At 38.1% G+C, this 6,511-nt stretch overlaps 1 pseudogene; it reads left to right on the top strand.

Moving 5' to 3' along the window:
* Positions 1–453: 453 nt before the first annotated feature.
* Positions 454–4,442, top strand: LOC147440802 (uncharacterized; annotated as a pseudogene).
* The last annotated feature ends 2,069 nt before the right edge of the window (positions 4,443–6,511 follow it).

Below are 6,511 nucleotides of genomic sequence, written 5' to 3'. Positions count from 1 at the left end.
TCATCAGACATGATTCAATCTTGGAAGGAACAGTGGATATCAACCTTAAATAATCAGTTTGAAATCTTGGGTAATGGTTACTCTAAATTACAATCTGACAATAATGTACTTCTGAGAAGGGTTCAGGCTTGTCAAGAACTGGAAACAAAACTGAGGGAAATATTTGATGAGGATTTGGATCTAGATGGGTGGTATTTGCTACCTCACGATGTTGAAGTATTGAAGAATAAAGTCAAAAAACAAGGAGAACAGGTGTGGTTGGAATTAAGAAAGAGAATGACCTCTTTAGTAGATATTCCATACCAAAGTTTTGCAAAGGAAGAAGAGCATGATGAATATATACTTCTTCAAAAACAATCTAATGATCTTAAAAAGGAATTTGATGATCTCAAGGTGCAGGAAACTTCAGATTTCTTTTAGGAGCAAAAAATTGAACATGGCAGAATCCATCAGATGACTGTGGAATATGCACATGGCCTTGGGGGAACAAAGGACTTTCACACTCTTATGGATGCAGTGGAGACACATGAAGCTCTGAATTTGGATGTAACAGCACCTATTGTTGAGCAGGTTACTGATTTGACCTCGAAGGAGTTGGAGGCAAGTGCAGGTACTGTAGTAAGAAGATGTAATTGGGAATTTTCCAGATTGTCTACAAGAGGAAAGCCTGAAGAGCAATGATGAGGAGGTTAAAAAAACCATAGGAATTGAAAACAAACCTGCAGAATTGACACACTCATCAGTTTCCTTGGAGGAGCCTGTGAAGGAGTTACCAGGGGCTTCTGATACTCAGTCACTAGAATAGTGTTTTTAAATACTAATGGGATGGGAAGTGTCTTATTGGTATAATGGTATGTACAACTTGGACTCCGTTCCAGGCACTGTACTTTGCATAGTAATATCTAGTAAATGCTTAGAATGTTTTGTGAACAAGGGATTAATGGGTGTCAAGTCAAATGTTTTTTGAGTCAAAAAACTTATTGCCACCGGGATGCACCAGGTGTTTAGCCTTAGATATTATTTTAGTTCAGTGTTAATAGAACCTTAGCTTTTGACTTTCAACCTTTTTGTAAGTTAATGGGCCTGTACCTCTTCATTCCTAGAAGGTTATTCTCGTGGCGTGTAGTTACACGATGTAAGGAAGATGGAAGAGAATGAATGAGAGGTTCTGGCTATGGAGTATTCAATTTATGTCCATTCTCTGTATTCAGTTCCTATGTTGTTCCTGATTCTGTCCTGTAGCCTGAAAAGGTGCTGAACCTATATTAATCCTGTATTGAAGTGTTGAAATAATTTGTATGTTAAATATATGGAATTACTCAACCTCTAATGCCTCAATAACACACACCACACTACCCCCTCTCTCACATGTCTCTCGCTTTCTTCCCATACACGCATACACACATTATTCACACACATGCACATACATACACGAGCACTCATACGTGCATGCACACATTCAAACACTCACGTACACACATACACACAATGAAACACACAGTACACGCACGCCATATGCACCCACAAAAAAAATAAAAATCGACATCGCGCCCAACACAAAAGGAGAAAGACAAACAAGTCACGCGCTGGCAACACCAAATCATTAAGTGACGCCGAAGGCATGCCCCGGGTGGCCCAAAGCTGGAAAACACGGTACACCGATGTACTAGCAAAGCTCGCAATTCACCTGCATCTCGTCCACGATGCATCTCCATAGTAAATATCCATAGGGTAATCTATTTTTCCGATTTCAAGCCAAAATCTTGTATAAAAATCCAATTGTATATTATCACCTCTCTCTAGGTGATGGTCACTAAGGCCCACCTAGGAGATATCATTTTAAAATTCTTCTAAGACAAAGCAAGGGTCAACCATTTGGGACCCAACTCCTTGCTTTGTCTCTCTTGATTAGGGCCCTAACCTAAGCAGACTATCCTAAAATAATGTAGCCTGCACCTATAAAAGTGCACTGAGAGGTCACTATTAGGGAGGCCATTTTGGGGCAGCGTTTTGGGAGAGCACTGTGGGAGAGTGGTGTAGCATTTTGGGTGGTACTTGAGCATTGGGGTTTGGGAAGTTAGCACTATGAGAAGGAAGCCATGTCCACACCCTGACTCCAAGGGTTTCCACATACACACAAGAGTAGAATCTCCGTGCTTATGAAGTCATCTCTAGAGAACGCACTATAGGCTCACTATCTCTCTCTATCACCATAATCGCCATCTTGCCGAAGCTAAGGTTTCTATAAATATTGCATTGAATCAAGTTTCCCTCACATCCCAAGGGGTTTTCATCACCTACGTCTCTCTGTGTGTGTGTGTGTGTGTGTGTCTCTCTCCCCCTCGATGTGCAGTGTTTGTGCTATTTTAAATCACCATTGTCCGCGTCCTAGCCACTCAAAGCTAGGTGGTGCCCCTTGTTCATTTTGTGTGGCCAGCTCGACATGCACGGTTCTGGCGTTGAGGCCATCGAGGTTCGTGTTGCGCTTTGCACTCGTCACTACTAGAGCCTCCTAGAATCACAAGGGAGCAATATTTAATACCTACAAGAGAAGTTGATTTTAAAGGGTAATTGCGTTTCTTAATTTTGGTAGACTAGTGATTGTGTAAGAGCACTCTATTTTGTTCTTAAGATTTACATGGTTCAACGTTCTTTTCGAGCGAATTATTTTTGGATAAGGTTGAAAGAATGGAATCATCTTTGTTAGAGTCTTTTCTTGAGAATATGGAGAAACCACTAGTAAAACCTAATGATCCTATATTGCAAATATATTTGGAAGGAGTGAAGTTGGAAGCTTGCAAGCATATGTTTGAGGTTTCAAGAAGTAGGGATGCAAAGGGAGATATCAAGTCTATCAAAGGTAGTTCTCTCCATGGAGACCCAAAGGAGAGCAAGTCGATGGGTCTTGAGAAGGTTGGGTCAAAGAATTGGTTTTAGGTAATTTTGTCAAAATGTCTTTGGAGTTTGTGCAAATCTCATTCTCTTATGGAGTGGTGTACACTTCTCTTAGGTGTTTCAAATACCTTGTGTCTAAAAAGTTGCTTCTTGAATACCCTCCGCTTGCAAATTAAAGCATGGTGTAAAGTGGGCGATTCTTCTGATTGAGTGAATGGGAAGTATAAAATTGTCCTTGGTGGATATATTTTCCTCCTAGTTGTTGTTTGGAGGAAGAGATGAAGCTGTATAATTTACATGCCACTGAGAAATCTGTGGGTTTGACTCATGAAATGCAAAAAGAGTCTACTAAAAGAGGATCTAAGCGCGATACAAATAGCTCTTCAATAGGTTTGTTTTCAATAAATAGCTAGAAAACATATGTATTTATGGTGATATGCTATTGGTTTTTGTTATAAATTTATTGATTTATTTTATGTATTCATGTAGAGAACGATGAGAAAGGCAAAGCTGTAGAGAGTTTACAAAAGATTCAAGAGGAGGATACATGTGATAAGTTGTGTTTGAAATTCTTTTGTTTGTCAATATTTTTGTTCACATAAGGTAATATCATAATATGTGAAATCTTGATGTGGATAATTTGAAAGACACAAGTCTTGTTAAAGAGGAGGTTACATAAATAGGTGCTGGCTACACATACACATAATTGTATTGTAATCTAAATAATTTGCAGGTCACATACGCCTTACAAAAGAGGTGGTGACATACATTCATGGTGAACCTTCCAAAATAGAGCCTCATAAGGTGGCAGTTGTTTCTTTGATTTTTGGATGTTGTGTCAACGACTACATCGAGATGGGTAGAGACTTTGAGAAAAGACAAAGAAATGAAGCTTACGGAAAGTTGCATAAGTTTTTTTTGTTGTATGCCGGTATGGATCATGATTACCATCGTGAAGGAAGAATTGTCAAGTGGACTGCAGGACTTGTCTTTATAGACTTTCCTACATGCATGATGGGGATAAATGCTGGAGAGGATCTTCCTATTTGGGATGTGTTGACAGAGGAGCATGTTCGCCGTGGGATCTCTATCACAGCCTCTAGTCTTGACGATATTGGATGGCTTGTTGTGATCAGCCCATTGCAAGATACTCAACTTTGCATAAGCTCTTTTTAGCATGTGTATGTTTTTCTTCCTTATGTTTGGTGCATTTGTAGGTCCATGTCTCTCTTGGCTAGAGAAGCATGCATATTGTCAAGGTCTAATGGCTGCAAGGAGAGAGGTGACTCAAAGCAAGATTACTTATGGAGGCTACATAAAAATGGAGAACATCCACAATGTTAGTGTTTGTATTAGCTTTGTGTATGAAAAGCTAAAGAGTATGTTGAATGGCTATGGATCAATATGTTCTATTTGAATTTGTATTGTAGGTGCGTTGCAGCATTCTCTTGTTTGTCCATAGAATGGGCTTCTCTCCATATCTGTTTATTGAGAATAGAAAAGATCTATTCAAATCTCACTCATTGCAAGATGAAGAATATTTTTGAGCTCATTATATGCTAGAGAGTAAGGAGACCCAACATCCACACTCTTCTTGCTTGATTCGTGGTTCCATTTAAAAGAGCATGGGATTTATGGGATGCATACTTTGCACTTGATGTGCTATAGGTGGATTGGTGAGTGAGGTGGGTTGGCATAGTTCCACTATCAGATGCTGCAATGATTTTAGGATATACATGATTTTCCTTTGACAATGATGCAACTATCATTAAAGATGTGGTGGAGCTTGCTATGTTATCTAGATAGAAGAGGCCAAGTGGATCAAAGCTATAGAGCAGTGAGGAGGAGCAGAAAAGTTTGTAGTCAAGACACTTAGAAATCCTTTTATGGAGGATAACTAGTAATTTTTTCTCTTTGGAAATTAGTAGCATACAATAACATCTCTATGAACTATGACTTGCATGAGATGGCCCTTAGATTTAAGCTTTTTGTGCTCTCTTGATTTTCATGTCAAGTGATTATGATGTCTAGTTTTGATGATCTACTATCACTTTGTCTAAAAGAATTATTGATGTTATCATTAATCTTTGAATAACTTTTTTTTTTTGGGAGCACACTTTTAGAATGCTTCCTTGTTATGCAGAATTGGAGGCTCAAGCAATGGTGGCATATGAGTCATGTGATAATGAATTTGAGGTCATCCCAAGAAATAAACAAAAGAAATGTGATTTTATAGATGATGAGTGTGAGGAGGGTGACTGATCATTGGTTGTTTGGTAGTTTTGTATAAAGTTCCCTAACATTAACTTGACATATGATTTTGGTAGTTTTTTTAGTGGAGTTTACTTGGTTTCTAGGCAACTTTGCGGTGTTTCTTCCTTATCATTGATTTGAACAAGGGGAGGTAAGTTGTTGTTACTTTTCATGACATAGACAAGTAATTCACTTATGACTTTAAGTTCTTTTGTGAACAAAATACATTAGTGAGCTAAGGTCAAAAAGCTTTTCACATTTAAATGCTTGTGTGAGGTGAAGATTAGATGGGTCTTGCAATCTCACTAGTAGAAAACATTCTATGGAATAAATATCCAAAAATGGTATGATTGTTAATAGAAACATAAGTGCTTGGTATTTGTTCCTTAGTTTGGATGCTTTATTGGGTTTCCTTTTCTCTAGAAGTAGCAAAATTTTGGTTTGGCTACTTAATTAGGTTTGTTTTTCATCATCTTTTTAAAAGAGGTATAGGAGTTCATGCAAATTTGTGGTGCTTTATGCTTGTTATGTGGAGCAAACATGGAGAGATGCGTTGTTATTTTTTCATAATATTCTCATGTGATTATGGCTTCAAGTCCTTTTGTCAACAAAATACTTACTAAGATAAATGTAGTAGGAAATCTTTGTTTGGTTACAAGCAATGGTGGAGCATGAGTCATGCGATAATGATTTTGAGGTCATCTCAAGAAATAAATGAAAGAATTGTGATTTATAGATGACGAGTGTGAGGAGGGTGAATGATCACTCGTTGTTTTGTAGTTTTGTATAAAAGTAAAAAAGATTCACTTGACATAGGATTTTGGTAATTTTGTAGTGGATTTTACTTTGGTTTTTATATTAGGCAACTTTGTAGTATTTCATGCTTATCATTTGATTTAAACAAGGTGAGCAGTTGTTACTTTTCATGACATGGACAAGTAATTCACTCATGACATTAAGATCTTACTAGCTCTAGGCATAGGTTTCCTTAAACAAAATATCATGTTCTTTGCTCATATTCCATCGCTCACTTCAAGCCCCTCGCTCGCTTTTTGCCGCTCGATAAGTAGAAGCACCACCCTTCAGCAAACTTGGCATAAGCTTCTTCACACATTTCCCCCTAGAACTAGACTCTCCACTCTCATGGCACAGAGAATTTTAGGTTTACTCTCAACCACGAGTTTTTGATATACTCATAAATCGTGAGTTTTATGTTTTCTCACAACCAAGGGTTTTAGGTGTACCCATAACTTGACACTACCAAGAGAGCCTTCCCTTTTGTGTAGGTGGAGGTAGGCGTAGCCACCAAAACACAAAGTTTTTAGTTTAGTCCCAAACCCTACAATTTTTTGGTAACCCTAGC

The sequence above is a fragment of the Adiantum capillus-veneris genome, chromosome 15, assembly GCF_014529385.1.
Source record: "Adiantum capillus-veneris isolate H3 chromosome 15, ASM1452938v2, whole genome shotgun sequence".
Taxonomy (NCBI): Eukaryota; Viridiplantae; Streptophyta; class Polypodiopsida; order Polypodiales; family Pteridaceae; genus Adiantum; species Adiantum capillus-veneris.
This window is presented reverse-complemented; position numbering and strand designations above follow the sequence as displayed.